Below are 17,509 nucleotides of genomic sequence, written 5' to 3'. Positions count from 1 at the left end.
AGCGGCCAGGAGAAGAATGCCCCGGAAGCCTCACCTGACACGGTTCCCACTCCGACCGCCCCTTCATGGCAGCCCCTCTGAAAACATGCATTGGGCTGCCGATGAAATTATTACAATGATTTCAAAGAGCTAATGCACACCTTGCAGAGAATACTGCAGATATTTTACGCTCCCTCTTAGAGATACAACATCTTTTGGAAAAAGTCACGAAAAGAGATTTCTTGTAACAACTGAGCTGGGGCTGTCTCCTCTTGCCCTCCAAGAGATGAGCTTCCTTCATAGGCAGGTCGCTCCAGAGCAGGCCCCCAGACAACAGTTTGAAGGCCAGCAGGTGATCCCAGGAGGGGAGTGGAGAGGTAAGATAAGAAAGGAAGGAGCTGATACATAGGCTCAGACTTGCCAGGGCCCCTCTGGGAGCCACTACAGAACATGTCCCGGGGCTATACACGGACCCCCATCCGTCATGTCTAAGGCTGTCTTCAACACTTTAGGGCAGGCCCTTAACCCTTCTGCTCACCTCTGCACTGGCCAAGTCAGGTGTGCTCCTGGGAGCAGAGAAGGCCCTAGACAGGGTCACAGGCGCATCAAGAAACCATCCTCGCACGTGGTGTGGTGATGCCTGCATGGTCTGCGTGGTGTCTGCAGGGGATGCCCATGATCTCCATGATCCTCCAAGCACCCTTGTGAGGAAATGCAAGGGAATAGGGACAGGGTGTCTCTATGAATAGGAGGAAGAGCCCCTAACTTGCTCATGCATAACTGGCGTCAGCACAGAGCGGCGGGGCGTGGGGTGGAGGTGGCAGAAGGAAGACCCTGGGCTGGGCCCGGGCCTAAAAGTCTGGGTAAACTGCCATTGTGCTGTGCCTTCCGAGTCCAGCACGGCGGTGCCTGAGTGTTCAGAGCGCACCGCAGTGAGCTGCATCGTAACGTGTTCTCGTATTAAGCATCAAATCCACCACGTTAGAATCTTATCTGGCTCATCTGCAAAGGGCAGTAGCAGGCGACCCTGGCCACAGAGGATGTGTCTCGGGAGCAGCCCTGTCACCAGAGACCCACTGGGGCAGCAGCTTTGTTGGGGGGACGCCCCCAGTGCTCATGACTTATCTCATCAGCCCCTCCTATGCACCCCACACCGCGTCTACCAGTACACACGCTGTTATTTCACGCAGCGTTGCTTTGTCCAGGTTCTAAAGCAGTTTGGTATGATGGTGTTTAATCTCCCTAAGAAGGGGTCAGCCTGGGCCCCGGAAAGCGTCCTCAGTTGGGCATCTGGAGCTGTGAGGTTCACACCCAGGCTTCCCACGGTGTGGCCTTTGTCGACGTGTCACTTCACCTCTGCGGGCCTCAATCCACCTGTTGGCCCATCTGAAAAATGGCTGCGGTTTCTCGTCTCCGCTGCCTCCGGTCCACACACACAGTACAGTCAGTGCATACAGCAGGTGCCTACTAAGTGTCAGCAGGATGAAGAGCTCTGAAGGGAGGGGACTGGGACACTGACCGGGGATGGAGTGAGTCAGCCTTCCCCGGCTGGCCCTACGGTTCAAGAAAATAGCTGCCAGGGCTTCGCTGGTGGTGCAGTGGTTGAGAGTCCGCCTGCCGATGCAGGGGACACGGGCACGTGCCCCGGTCCGGGAAGATCCCACGTGCCGCGGAGCGGCTGGGCCCGTGAGCCATGGCCGCTGAGCCCGCGCGTCCGGAGCCTGTGCTCCGCAACGGGAGAGGCCACAACAGTGAGAGGCCTGTGTACCTCAAAAAAAAAAGAAAATAGCCGCCGGCAGTGGCTGAGCTTTGCTTCTCTGAGGCCGAGCAAAGCCCCACGTGAGGCTGGCACAGACTCTGGGCCACAAACACGCCCCAGAAATGGCGCTTTCAGAAGAGCTGCAGGTGCTCAAGAAGACTGAAAGGAGACAGGGTGGCCCGCTGGACTGGAAGACTCTGCCCAGCACTTCTTGGCCTCAGTTTCCTCATCTGTAAAACCAGGCGGGGCCTGCAGTGCCTCCTGCAGAGCTGATGGCGGTACTGATGCCATCTCAGCCGCCCTCCACTTGGCGGTGCTTCTTGCATCCAAATCCAAAAGAACCAAGGGCATTTCTTAAGGCCTGAGCTAGGATGCTCGCCATTGCTGGGAACTTAACATTATCCTGGTACTGTTGGTTAGATTCCATGTAAGAACCCACCATGCGGAATCAGGGCTGGGTTCAGATCCCACCTACACCATTCACAGGTTATCTTTTCTCCTCTCTGAGCCCACCTCCTTCATCTGTGAGATGATGTGTGGATGCCATCCGTGTAGTGTTGCTGGGAAGAGCACAGACAGCATGTGTGAAACACCTCCCGCCATGCTTCCCGGGTACCTATTGCATTTCTTCCTAATTATAATGATGGTGGGATGCTGCCCGGCAGGAGGCCGAGGACACATTCCTCACAGTGTGGGTGTTAAAATCCACCAGTCACCAACTCCTGCCTTCCTGGCCTCTGCGTCTGTTTCTCCAGGGTGGCGTCCAGTCTGAAGGAGCTGCGTGAGGGCATGAGCCTCTGGTAAGTGCTTCCCTATTCTGGCTGTTGGGAGCCCGAGGTTCCCGTGTCATGCTAGGAACCGCAACGCATCCAGCTGAGGGTTCCCCCAAACACCTTCAAAATCCTCAAAGTCTCTTTCTCTCCCCCAATTTTCTTTCCAGCACATCTTGCCAGCCCCGGGGCGGCAGAGGCAAGTAGTGCTGTTCCCATGGAAACCACAGAGCCTGGAGGGAGCGGATTCCCCTTACCAAGGCAACGGCAATCAGCGGCCTGCTTCTCTCTCCTGGCCGCTTTCCTGAGGCCTGAGTTTGATGAGTCTAAATGGAGGTTTGAAGGGGATGGAGAGTTTTTTGGGTTTCTTTTTTAACGCAGCAGGGGCTTTCACGGCATCTTTAGACGTACTAATTACGTACTGATCCAATGGAGCGGCCCAAAGTGAGGATCAACACACCTGAAAAGGCCAGGCTCCCTTAAAACACCGGAGTGAAAGGAATCTGTGTGGCTGCAACCAACACAACGCCCTTCTCTCATCCAGGATTTGTTTATTTATTTTTTTGGTAATTTTTTTTTTTTTTTGCGGTACACGGGCCTCTCACTGTTGTGGCCTCTCCCGCTGCGGAGCACAGGCTCCGGACGCGCCGGCTCAGCGGCCATGGCCCACGGGCCCAGCCGCTCCGCGGCACGTGGGATCTTCCCGGACCGGGGCACAAACCCGTGTCCCCTGCATCGGCAGGCGGACTCTCAACCACTGCGCCACCAGGGAAGCCCCTGTTTATTTTTTTAATCACAAAATACCTAGAGCATCTTGATTGGCCCCTTGGGGATCGCACCAAGAATTGGGGTCTTGACACTGCCCAACTCCTCCCCTGCAGCAATGGGTGACTTCATCCTTCTCTTTTAGACGCTTTGATCTGTCCTGGTACTCCCCCACCCCTCGCCCCCGTGATGCCTGCTGCTCCCTGGTCCCCTGGCACGAACACTGGGAAACCCAGTCTGCCAGGTGTGGTAACACTCAGCCTCCCACAGAGCCTTCCCGACCCTCTTTTGGTGGCCCTGTCATACTGTGTGTGTACCCAACATGTGACTTTCCAACAAACTGCAGTCGTACCTTGGACTCAGCCACGCTGTGAGCTCCCGGAGGGCAGGACCTCTCTCTGGGCAGCACCCACCAGGTCCAGGTCCACGAAAGAGAATGACAAATACCAAGTGAATGGACTCAGAGAGCCCTTCTCCCAGGACACAGCTTTTGCGTACACCCAGGACAGAATTATTAGCTGAGAAAAGACAATGGGAGGGACAATTCAATAAAACACCCAACAACTGGATTCCAACTTGGATGGCCTTTCAGCCTGTGGACAAATATCCCATTTCTTCCTGTTCCAAGACCTGGAAGGAGCACACATGTAGGCCCGCTGCATGGTTAGATGGGGCCATGCCGTATGCTTTGGTTAATGAAATGTGAACAAAACGACAGGCTGTCTGCCCTTTCCAGGCAGACTTTCACAGCCAGTGTCTGACTCACTACCTTGCGCGTTCTTGGCTAAGCCTTCATGGAAACGTCTGTCAGGATGAATCTTCCATCAGCCTGGTCCCTGAGTAACTGATATCAGAATCCCACACCCCTGATGTGCACATTTGGTAGCATGAATAATAAACAGCATTTGTATTCTTCTTAGCCACTGAGATTTGGGGCTGTTTGTTACCCAGCGTATCCAAGCAATGCAATAGCAAACATGTCCTCAGCATCCCTACAGCATTTTGCACATGAGGCTTCGAGGCAGCCTTTGGTTTCTCCTGTCTTCTCCACTAGGCTGGGGAAGGGTGGGTAAGGCTGGAGGAAATTTATTCTTCTTTGTATCTCCTGTGCCTACCTAAGCACCTGTAATAGACAGTTGCTTAATGAGTGTTCGTTGATCAAATGAACACATTTGTCATGAACGAAGGCCCCTGAACAAAATTACCTGCAAAAGAATCTGTGAAAGTGGATGTATCCACAACTTGAAAAGTTTCAGGCTCACCTCACACCGGTCAGAATGGCCATCATCAAAAACTTTACAAACAATAAATGCTGGAGGGGTGTAGAGAAAAGGAAACCCTCCTACACTGTTGGTGGGAGTGTAAATTGGTACAGCCACTATGGAGAACAGTATGGAGGGTCCTTAAAAAACTAAAAACAGAACTACCATATGACCCAGCAATCCCACTCCCGAGCATATACCCAGAGAAAACCATAATTTGAAAAGACGCATGCACACCAATGTTCATTGCAGCACTATTTACAATAACCAGGAAATGGAAGCAACCTAAATGTCCATCAACCAAGGAACGGATAAAGAAGATGTGGTATATATACACAATGGAATATTACTCAGCAATAAAAAAAATAACAAAATAATGCCATTTGCAGCAACATGGATGGACTTACAGATTGTCATACTGAGTAAAGTAAGTCAGACACAGAAAGACAAATATCATGATATTGCTTATACGTGGAATCTAAAAAAAGGGGTACAAATGAACTTCCTTACAAAACAGAAATAGAGTCACAGATGGAGAAAACAAACTTATGGTTACCAAGGGAAAAGGGGGGGAGGGATAAATTGGGAGACTGGGATTGACATTTACACACTACCATATATAAAATAGATAACTAATAAGAACCTACTGTATAGCACAGGAAATTACTCACTACTCTGTAATGGCCTATATGGGAAAAGAATCTTGTATATGTATAACTGATTCACTTTGCTGTACACCTGAAACTAACACAACATTGTAAATCAACGATTTTCCAATAAAAATTAAAAAAAAAAAAAAAGAAGAACAGTTTCAGGCATTTCAGGCTCAGTGAGGCTGAGCAGAACACAGGGGTACAAGGGGGAGCCTGATGGCAACAGGAGGGTGCAGGCTGCTGTGAGGTCATCAATGGAATTTGCGTCTCATTCTAAGGACTGTCAATAACAATGGAAGATTTATTAACAAATCAAAATTGTGCCAAAAAAAAGTACTTATTTAGCCCGTACCATGCATACTCTGGGTACTGTACTTAACCCCAGTCCCAGAAAGATAAAGGATGCACAGTCCTGATTATTGAGGATTTAACAGATGAGTGAACAAAAGGTTAGGCTGGAAGCAAGGGAAGCCTCAACACTGAAATCACACCAATAATTTAAGCGTCCTGAATTGAAGCACAGAACTAATCTTTATGGAGTACTGTAAATATGTATTTACCACTTTTTCATTGCTTCTATGGGATAGGAATCATCACTCTCAACTTATAGATGAGCAAACCAAGGCCTAAAGAAGGCAAGTAACCAGCCCATGTTCACACCATGTTCACGGAGGAGCCGTCACAGCTGAGGTCTGACTTTCTAGCATGTTGGTCCCTCTGTATTAGAAAAGGCAAACAGACCATGTTTTTTTCCTTGACTTTTAAGGGTGCAAGTCCTCCCTTTCAAAAGCCAGAAATGAAGTCCTAGACTCAAATGGGTTGATGTGTGTGTGGAAGCAAGATGGTGGATAACATCTCTGTGAAGGAGGATGTAACACGGGTCATGGTAACCAGAAGCCTCAATCTAGGGCCCCTCAAACTATTACTCAAAAAGGTAGCAGAGTCAAATTCACTGACAAAGGTCGTCTCAGCCAAATGCTTATGTGGTGACATTTGCTTAGCACAGGAAGCCAGGGTTTTTATAAGAGCCTGAACACCTGGATTTGAAGCCCTCCTTCACCACTCATGAGCTCTGTCGCCTTGGAAAAAATTCCTGAACCTTTTCCAGTCTTAACTTCTGAATGTGCAAATGAGAGAATGAAAACAACAGCGGTTTATACAGTTATTATGAGGATTAATTGTGATGATACTTATGAAATATGTAGTACCTAGAATCAGGTAAGTAATGATTAAATGGTAGGTCCTTTTACTCTATTAAATAATGGAGAAGGAGAAACAGGGACAGGGGGTGTTTCCCAAGGCATCAATGCCCTGCCCACCTTCCTTGGGTCCTGCCATTTTCAGGCTGGGTAACCCCCAGCACTTGCATCTCTTTGCCTGACGGCTTTCTCCAAAGCTGAGGATGGGAGCTCTGCCCAGATCCTGCAGGCTGGATGAGGTGAAGAATCCCTATGGCTCTTTGCCCCAGGAGAAGCCCTCCACCAAAGTCTGATGGGAGGTGGGTGTATAAGTACCCCAGCTCCCTCACCGCTTGGCTGAGAGAACTGAGGTGTATTCTGTGCTGTTTGCTACAGTTCTCAGCGGGATTAAGCTCTAGCTACCCAGAGTGACAACTGGTTTTGTAACACTCCTTTGATTGGCTGCCTTCCCCTCCCTGTCTCCTTTCCTGACTCCCCTATCTAAACCGTCTCCAAAATAAACTTGTACTTGAGTTTGCCTGAGGGCCTACTTCTGGCAAATCCATATCTAGACAGAGGGAGCAAGGAATTTTGCACTCTTGCACCCCTCCATTTCCACAAAGGTTAGTCTTTCCAGCAGAGAATTCATCCATATTCAGGTGAATTTTACCTCCAATAATGACCCCATTTGCATGCATTTATAGAGAAGTGATGCATCCTGCACTGTCAACAGCAGCACAGAACCACCTCCCTCCTGAACGCAGGTTGGGAGACGGTCTTTGCCCCTTTTTCATGGTGCAGAAGTTGATCCAACACCCATGACAAGCTCCTTGATTTCCACTCCAGAGCTCTTTTTCTCATGTCCATATTGGCAAAAGATTTTAAACAATCATCCCACAAGCTTTTCTCCTGGAAGGGAACAGACATTCTTTGCAACTGAAGAACCCCAGTCATTAGTTACATAGAATTTTGGCCTGGCAGGGCCCTGAAATGTAATTTGATGAACTAGAAACATATTTCTTTATCAATAATAAAACACCAAGGCACCCATGCTGCTCAAGTGCCTGAGCCAGCAGCTACTGTAGAAAATACAGTGATCCCATGAATAATGCTGTGTTCTCAGGCCACAGGCATGGCCGCAGAGGGAAGGAGGCCTCTTTGCAGAGGCAAGAGCCTACCACTCGCAGTTGTTGCTCCTGTGGGATCATCACAGCTGTGTCAGTAATGAATTCTTATTAAAGGAAATGAAATATTTATGGTAAATAGCTCTGCGGTGTTCAGAACTTTATGCTCTCCTTGGGCTGCTCTGTTCCTCAAAATGCCCCTTGGTGCCAATGGCAGAGACAGAACATTTGGATGGATGAACTGGGGTCTGACCCAGGTATTGCATCTCTTGTGTTCCCATGTCTGCTTCTCGATCCAGAGAAATACAGACCAACAAGTGGGTTTCTGATGTATGCAGAAACCCACTACATGGCTCCAGCACACGAGGGTTGGAAAGAATGTCCATTCCTTCTCAGCACCCTTGGAGAGCATGAGCCGATGTGAAAAACTTTCTTAGGAGAAATGTCATTAAAATAGTTATTTTAAAATGTAACAATTCCCTACAGGAATCTATGTTGAAAACGTTCACTCTTTAAGCATTTATTCTACTGAAGATGAAGTGTGCATGCCAAATGACTGGGAGTTTCAAAATCAGTGCTTTTTTAAAATGTTAACTCATCACATTTCAGAGCTAGAAGCAACCTTTAGTGTTCTATTGGTCTATAGATGGAAAGGTAGTTAGCAGAAGGATTTGGTGAGAAGCACTGTTAAAGTTCTCCTCTGCTTCCCCTTTTAAAACCTGCTTTCTTTTTCTCCATGATGTTATTCCATGATCATCAATTTCAGGGATAGAAAGTAGATCTCATCTCATATGTTCATCAGTTGATTGGTAATGACTGACTGTTAGGCTGCACCTTAGATGGGGTTCATTGTGGTAGAGCATCGTGATCTGCTAACAATGTCTGCCATGGTTATGGGAAAGGAAACGGGGGCATGTGTGCTTCTTATTTCCCTGCACTGAAGCTTTGCTGACAAAATCCTAAAAAGAAAGAATAACTGGTCCTTGTTACTCCTGGTAATAGTGATAACTGTCATTCCCTTTGATCTGCACCTGATTTCAAGTATAACCCATTGAAAAGCTGGAGGGAGATTAAAAGTGCTATAATCAATTATATCTCAATTAAAAACAACATATTCAGAACTCATACTGGAAAAAAAAATGTTTCAATATGATTGCCCAAATATGCCAAATATATTCAAGCAGATGTATTAGGTGGTTACCCATTTATAAAATATTATCTTGAAGTCTAGTCTATAATAATGAAATAAATATCTAAGAAAACTCACAGCTAGTTGTAGGAAGAGATGTAAATAAATAGACAAACTATTGGCTAATTCAGTTGGCAAAATACAAGCTGTATTTACTCTTAATTTAGTATTTGGCAACCCCTGGACTCTCCTTGAGGGAGAAATGAAGATGTTACCTGAAGGAAACCATTTTCCCTTTATGTTACCATACATTAGATACTTTTGACAATTTACCTATGGTTTGGGCTCAAAACACTCAAGGATCTTCTAGTTACACCAGAAAGTCTTTGAAGGGTAGACTAGAACTCAAGGCTTTTTTTGTTGGATCATTAAGTTTGTGCATCCAAAGTCTAGATTCCAACTATCATGGATCCATCTTTTGGAAAATATCTGTCACTGAATATGAATGAAAATTAAGAGTGTAATTAATCCTAAACAAAAAGTAATTCTTATAGCCATTTCTCTCCATTTTCTTAGCCCATCACTGGGCTCAAGTAACGGCACATTACAGCTTTGAGTGAAAGAGGCTAAAAATGCCTTTTGATTCCACAATGGACTCTGTTCTCCAACTAGGCTCTCAGGGTATAGACCAAGGGTATATATGAACTGATGACAAAAAAGATATCTTAAGAAAGCCTTGTGCTGCCTTGTATTTAGCAGAGCAAAACTGGCCACAGTTTGGAGCAGGCAGATCAAAGCAAGAGGATCTAGAATCTACTTGAGGTGTGTCTAGTATTTTTGACTATATATTCGACCGTGCAGATGATGCACTGAGGAGACTCTGGACCCTGCTGTCTTCCTCTGAAGAGTGCTGAGTTTTGTTGGAGCAGAAAGTTAAATTAGTGGTGGGTCATCTCTGGTGCTGGTCCTAGGCTTTTTTCTAATAAAGGTCATTTTTATTATATTCTTAGTCCAGATATACAGTCCTTAGGTTTTCAATGGAAAGTCTGAGCTGTTTAAGCAACCCTCTTTAACTTCGGCGACTTGAACTGCAAACTCTGTCTCCCCAGGGCTGGTAGCTACTGAAATCTCTACTCGGCAGTTCCAGCCTTTCAGCTGCTGTTCCCCAGAAAGTGCCTGGAGTTGCCCCGAAGGCATGCACAATTTTGGGGTCAGTCAAGAATTTGAGGGGAATTTATATGCATGTTTTGGGCTCTCCCTCTGTGAATTCTTCCTTTCTGGGATGTCCCCCAAATTCCAGCTGCTCGGGAGCTCCTCACTCTAACCTCTGATGTCTCAGCCCAATAAGATCACGGGTGTAGCTCTGCTAGAGCTCTATCCCCACGCAGTGCACATCCTGGGAACTTGCACTGGGAAAAGCCAATGGGTGTGGCCCTCGCACAGTGTGGTTCCCTTCTCTGAAACATCATAAACCCTCCAGTCTCTGGCTTGCTTTATTTATTCACTTTCCAGAGCTTTTAAACAATTGTTTTTCTTTATTCTGTTCAGAGTTGATAACTGTTCCTACAGGAGCATTAATCCAATGCATCCAATGATGGGAAGTCAAGTCCAGAATATATCCTAGATCATAACCTGCCGCAGAAAATTTCCAGTAAACTAAGTGCACGTGACATGTTCCCCAAACTTGCTACTAGCTGCATTAAGTCCTCCACGGAACTAATGCAGCCCAAAATAACTGTGTGACCCACTGGTAAATAGCATGCTGGGGAAAGTGAAGGTCACTGGATGGGCTGGCAAGTTATGATGAAAGGGCTGGGAGGTGACCTAATTTCATACCAACTCATATGGTTAAACCAAGGATTGCACATAGCACACTCAGTACAGTGAAAGATTAAGGAAGAGATCCTGCAGGCTTCCAAAGCCCTCAGCTATAAATATTTCAAGGTCAAGGCCATCCAAAGACGCATCTGTGGCAGTTCTGAAGTCTCTGAAGGTGATGCCCGAAGGCTCAGAAGCAAGAAAGTGTGTTAGGAGGCAAAGTGATATCAGAAACCAGTTAACAGCCAAGGCAGGAAAATCACATCCCACTTTCCTTTTGGAGTCTGGAGGAATACATGTTCCCCAAAGTGTCAGATTTTGATGTCGCACATGAAGCTGGCAAACTGGAATTCACAGCAATAGAAGGCAGGTGTTTAATAAAGGCTTTCCAAGTCCAGACTAATTTATGAAGCTTCAGAAACAGAAAAGAAAGGTAGGCAGCAAACAAACTTTTGACTAAATCAGGCCATTACATAAAGCACATACAAGCAGTAATGTTTAATATTTTGTTAAAGGAAGAAAAGGAAAATTCTGCTCACTTCCTGAGTTGGTTGAGACCAAACTCATAAATGGCACAACCTGTGTTAAAAATAAGGCGGAAGGAAAGGTTTCACTTTGTTCTGGTGTCAGAACTCCCTCACATTCCCCGTGACAAGTCAATGATTGCTTGCCCCCTTCAGAATCTAGGATTTTTTTTGTCTTTTCTGGTTAGCTTGTGTCTTTCTATGTGCTCATATTTCGTTACAGGGTTTGTTGGAGTTGAAAACAGTCAAAGAACTCCTTAAAGAAATCAACATGATTATTTTGGGACAGGAAGATGCAGAGGCGGTGGCATAAGTTTTGTGATGTAATAAACTTCGTGATGTAATAAGCTTCATCATGATGTCACAGAGGCCAGAGGCAAACGTACGCATTTACTGTCAAAAACCAGGAAAAATCTTGGGCCCATCTGAGGCAAAGGCTAATCAAAGGCAATGAACATCCTCTCTCCACCCCCACCGTCCAAGGACTGTTTTAACACGTACTTAAGGATGTGGGCCTGCAGTTCACCTGGCACACTGGACAGGTGGGTAGGGTGGGATGACTTAGCAGACTTTCAAAGGATGAAAAAGAAGTTCATATCATTACTTCTTTGACCTTTTCGCATGTAAACGCCGAATCTGGGAGCATTTCATATAGATCGATGGAGAAAATCTACTGAAATAATTTTTTATTTCAAAAGGGTCTTGGGAAAGACCCTTTTGATGTTTGAGATATGTATTTTTGGGGGGTGGGAGGGAACAAATAATATATTATTATCCTAGGATCGACTCCGATGTTTATGTTTTCTTGCATCGCTCAAATAAATATGACCAGACTGTCAAACTTAACTGTGTAAAGATCTCTGATGTCCTAGGTAACATGAAGGCGAGGAGATGCTTTTTCACCTGAAGGTGGAAATGGCAAACTCCTGGGGGTCCTGGACCAAGGAAACAAGGTCCGGCATAATCACCGGCTAATCTAAGAGGCCGGTGGTCAGGTGCCTACAGGTGGGAGGGCTGGCGAGAGCTGCGTTATCTATGACCCAGAAGCAGAGCAAATCAAGCGGCTCATTCTCAGTGATTTCAAGCAAATGGTTCTCTCCAAGGGTACAAGGTTCCTCTGAGAATGATTCAAGGACCAAAAAGACTCTGATTTCTTTATGATCACAGATGCATCCCGTAATGCTAGCAGGCTTTTCAGGGACACAGACGTGCGCACAGACGTTTCTGCATCCACTTAACTCAACAATGCACGGTGTAGTTGTTACACCCACCGTGCTGGTCTAACTCCGGCAGAGGATAACTAGGGCGCAGACCACACCGCCTTGCCCTCCTGGAGTTTGCAGCCCAGTTGAGGAAGCCAGATTTAAGTGTGCAAACACACAAACTGGAGGACAATAGAAAGCAGGCTATATCCCCAAACATATATGTAGGTATATATGTGCACACACATATGTGTATGTGTATATGATACATATCAGTTGCTGAATAATAACTAACCAAAAGGTAGCCATCTAAGACAACCAGAACATTTTATCATTACGGCTCAGGACTCTGGGGGTTGACTGGCCCCAGGTAAGTGGTCCTTACCTCCCCACTCACACAACTGCAATGACCTAGCAGCTGGGACTGGAAACACGAAGCTCCCTCCCTCACTGCCTTCCTGTGCTGGGGGCACTCAGACACCAGGGGCTGGAACTGCTACGGCTCCTGGGCACCCCTCTCTCCTCCTCAGGGTCCCTTTAGTGTGAGGGCTTCTTACACAGGCTCAGAGCTACAAGGCACGTGTTTCAAGACAGAGACCCAGGAGAAAGTTGTACAGCCCTTTATGACAGATCCTGGGAAGTCACACAGAGCATTGCTACCACCTTCTGTAAGGTCAGGTGCTTACAAAGGCCTGACTTCCCTGATGGGGATGGGGCAGTAGACTCTCTGTCTAGATTTCTGGTGGGGGGTTGGGGGACGGACAAGATTCTGGAAGCACACGTGGTCCTGGAGTTATTGTTGCAGCCATTTGGGAAGATGAACTCTGCCACTATTTCCCTCTGCCTGAAATGATAACTTTATCTATAACTACATTAATAATTTATCTGTATCTACATGAAAATGGGTTAGAGAGTAGGTGGTATTTGGGGTCGGGAACTAAAGCGCCCTCGTGAACCAGAGCAGTGCGTAAGGGCTGCACGGGGTGGATTAGTCCTGAGTGGAGCCTTAAAGAAGGGGAGGCCGTTGAGGATGCCCCTCCAGGTGGGGAGGAATCAGAGACCAAGGTGTGGAGGTGGAAGGAGCATAGCTGTCTGGGTTTTAATGAGGTGGGGACTCTTCCATGTGTTTCTCCCTGAATGAAAGCCAAGTTCTCCAGTGGAAACAGTAGGAGCTATTCATGCATGACGAGGTCATTGCTTCCCTAATGTGACCTTTCCTAATTCTCATGGCTACCCGCACAGCTCTGTGCTTTACAGAGAGGGAAACCGAGGCCAGGTTCATAAGGCAAGCGTGCCCCCGGGGCAGGCCCTCTAAGGCAGGTGCCCTTTTTTCTCCACCACAGTAGCCTCTTCAGAATCCACGAGTCAGGGCTCAGCTCACATTTCCCCAGGCTCACAGGGATCAAGCACATGCTTATGCAAACCCTAGCTTTGTTTTTTCCAAAAGAAAAGACTTCACCCAGAATCTGAAAGAGCATGTGGAATTGCACTGAATTTCATGGTACATTAGAACCCAGAATGGGACCCAAGACAAAAATTGGTCAGCTTTCCTGATTAGCTGTTTACTAAGCCTCGGGCTAGAGAAACAGAACCCTGGACTGTGTCGAGTCTGGGATTCTGCTCCACCGCGCGCCTTGCAGTGAATAGTTTTCTGCATCCAGGGCTTCCTATTCAGACAGAATAATTTTCTGGCCCCTTCCACCCCAAAAGGGACTGGCCCAGCGTTCTTGCCTCATGTAAGTGCTAGGAAAGTCTACCTGCATCTTGACATTTGTCATCGGCCGAGAATGAGCTAGGAGTCGACCGAGATTCTCCTGGGACCTGAGCTACATCCTGACGGAAGGCATGTTGGCACCTTTTGCAGGAGCTCCATCCCAGGGCGCCATCTTATGCTTTGCACATTTCTGGCCATGGGATGCTGGTACCCCCATATCTGCTTTGGTGTGTTGGGACCCACAGTGTAAGATGCAAAGGGTTGGTATCAGGGCTCCCGGAAGATGCCAGCTTACAACAGAGCGAGGTTTGACGTGGAGGAAGCACTGTCCTGGCGCAGCTACCGCTCCCGTGGACTCCACGGAAAGTCGCTGGGAGGGACCCGAGCCAGCCCTGCCTGTGCTGCCCCCGCCTTCCCGTGGATCCGTCACCATTTCCTCACTCGGGCCCGCCAGGGTGTTTCCACCCCCAAGAGCCAGCAGCATCCAGGGCTCCTCTGAGCCAAAGTCTCTGCTTGGCACGGCGTCCCCACCCTCCCTGGTCCCACCATTCGCTCTCCCACCAGTTTTCCAGGGAGCCCTTTCCAAATTACTCTCACGTGAGCGCTCATGCCATGAGGCTCCGTTTCTGGGAAGCCAGGCTAACCCGGGAACCACACGAACGCTGCTTTTCCCACAAACATCCCCTCGATCATCCCGAAGGAATCCTGCACTCAGTCACCACGGGAACGGGATCCAGGCCACACGAGTGCAGGCTGCAGGGGCAGGGGGTGGGCAACTTGTTCCCACGTCCCTGGCTGTGCGCATGGCAGTCCGTCGTCCCTTCCTTACAAGTGACGGGATCCCAAATGAGCCACACACCTCGCCCGTCTGCCCATCAGCTCCGAAGTGGCCTGTTCGTGTTCAGTGACAGGCGTTTCTTCATTGAGACCCCAGCCTGCCTGTGGGTTCTTGCCACCTGAAGATGCACTGGCTGGGGTTTAGGGTGGGACAACGCTGGACTGGACCTGCTCTGAGACATGGGCGGGGAGAAGCAGGCAGCGAGTGGAGAAGCCTCGTAAATAGCTACCCGTGGCCAAAGTTTCCACGGCTGGTGCCACTGATGGAGCCAGGGGCACATCTGACTTGTCTGAGCCATGAGGACGCAGAGGGATCGTCTTCTCACAGTGTCTTCCCTGGTCTTGAACCCTTTCCAGACACTTCTACGTTCTCCTGTCACATCATTAAAAAAAAAAAAAAAAATCTTCTTACCCAGAAGCTCAGATCCAAATAGCCAAACAGAATAGGATTTCTGGTTCTGTCTTGATCTGTTAGAAGCAGGAACAGACTCAGGTGACAACAGAACACCCAGCCCCAAATCTGAGGTATGCAGAGGATCTGGATATCAGAACCTCATGGTGTGAAAGGAAATGGCAACTCGGGTTTGGGAACGTAAAAAGGTGTAAATTTTGGTGACCATTTCCAAATTACAGAAAGGCAAGTGCTGGAAACAGCCTAAGTATGCTTAACGCTGCATAGTATAAGTAAGTGGGTATTACGCGAGAACCATGGTAACAGTCAGGGGGAGGGCCAGGCATATACAAGGGAGAAAAGGCTTGAAAACAACTTTCACACAAAAGGTATGGACCACACACATCCTGGCCAATCTTGCCTTTCCTGGGGGAAACTGCATTGCTATAAAGTGAATGAAATCAGCTCTTTTTATGCCCCGATTTTTAACAAGCCTGGATGAATAGCTGACTGCTTACGTCCGTGGCTGGAGGTGCTGGGTCCGAGGGAAAAGCTATAATGTTTGACCAGCTACATTAGCTTGTGTATCCACCTTCCTCCCCATCCCTCTATAGAACCCATCTGAAACCCGCTAAGGTATGATGGTCTGGAAAGGAAAGTGAACCTCTCACAGAAAGATGAGTGGTGCTTCCTTGCCCAGGTGACAAGGACTTGTAGTTTTACTATAACCAGTCCAGGTGAAATCAAGCAGGACAGCAGCCCTGTGGTGGACGCTTTCAGTGGCTACCTAGATGCCCCCCACTGGGCTGGGGCACCCACCACCCGCTTCCATGCAAGTTGAGGGCATTCTTCTCCTGAGAATTGCCCTCTGCTGATGCGAGACACCTCACCCTAAACGCCTGGAAGATTAAGTCCTTGCTTCAAGAGCAGTGTGCAGCCAACGCCTGCCTCAAGGTGGGATATCTCCATGGTGCCATCCATGCCCTCTGGTGCCAGATCAGGCTGAGGCCAGCGTGCAGCTGAGAATACACCTTGGCTGACTCTTCCTCCTGAGCCTGTCTCACTCCCCTTTGCATAAGAACTGTCCATCAATAAATCACTGTTTCAGGGGCTTCCCTGGTGGCGCAGTGGTCGAGAGTCCACCTGCCGATGCAGAGGACATGGGTTCGTGTCCCGGTCCGGGAAGATCCCACATGCCACGGAGCGGCTGGGCCCGTGAGCCATGGCCGCTGAGCCCGCGCGTCCGGAGCCTGTGTTCCGCCAATGGGAGAGGCCACAACAGTGAGATGCCCACGTACCGCCAAAAAAAAATCACTATTTCAGGGACCCAACCCAAGACAGCCTCTTGAATTGGCTTTTGCTCTCAAGTCTCCAAGGGAATGAGGTCTCTCACTGAAATGTAAAATGCACGCCCAGGGGAGAGGTGAGCGCCCGTGCCCACAGGGATGACCAGAGCAAGCTTCGCCTCTTTCTCTCCCTCCGAATCACTGCAGCCCAGAGCTGGACCAGTGGTTCTAACTCTTTCTGTTCCGAGCGAAGCCCCAGGCCTGAGCAAAGCTGCGGTCCAAGCTGTGTGCCCTGGAAACCGACCGATAGCACAGAAGCAGATTTGGATTTGGCACCAAGAAACAATTCTGCTTCCGGCCGCCCCCCTACCACAAACATCCCTGGAATAATTAAAATTGGGTAGGATTTCCTTCCCCCAAATCTCCCTCTGAAGTGGGATTCTGGGGAGATTTTTATATTTTAGTAAGAAATTTATTTCCCAGATGATTCCATCACTTGGAAGGTAATGAATTTGGACGAACCAGGCATCCCTGCTGAGATGCCCCCAAAGATTAGTGCTCGCATCACTTTCCTTGGTTAATTTTGAGCCCCCTGTCCTCTTGGAGTCTGAGCCCTGTCGCTGCAGGAGTACTTTGCTATTGGAGGGAGACACTGCTCGCCTCCGTGGCAAGGATTTAAAATGTCTAGAAAGTTCCAGTCACATGACTGATTTGGGCAGGAGGGACTGCAGATGGATAACCCCAGGCTCTAAATGTTCAGACGACACAGTTGGCATCTCTGCCGGTCACACGAAGGCCGGGCGGCCGAGGCCGAGAGGTGCGGACAGATGCCCGTCCAAAGCAAGCGAGGCAACCGCAGACCCTCCCTCCCTCCACACAGATCTACACCCCAGGCCCTGGGGACTCTGCTAGGTCCCGCCCGGAAGGAGCGTGAGCTATTTTAACTTGGAATGTGGCAGGCGAGGCCAACGGAGCCACAGCCAAGAGATACAGTGTACAGCAAGCACGCCCAAGAGAGCATTTTCCCAACAAATCAGGTCTCTTCCGAGGACCCGGACAGGCAGGAGGCACCGTGGTCTGCCCGCAGCTCGCCCCAGGAGAGTCAGCCGCATTTCTGC

General features: G+C 48.5%; 1 protein-coding gene across 1 annotated transcript in view; it reads right to left on the bottom strand.

The window, feature by feature from the left end:
• The window catches only part of SLC24A3 (solute carrier family 24 member 3), a 474,319-nt gene that overhangs the window by 196,656 nt on the left and 260,154 nt on the right, over positions 1-17,509 (bottom strand). The window lies entirely within an intron of this gene.

Source organism: Lipotes vexillifer, unplaced genomic scaffold (genome assembly GCF_000442215.2).
Source record: "Lipotes vexillifer unplaced genomic scaffold, Lipotes_vexillifer_v1.1 scaffold365, whole genome shotgun sequence".
In the NCBI taxonomy this organism is placed as follows: Eukaryota; Metazoa; Chordata; class Mammalia; order Artiodactyla; family Lipotidae; genus Lipotes; species Lipotes vexillifer.
This window is presented reverse-complemented; position numbering and strand designations above follow the sequence as displayed.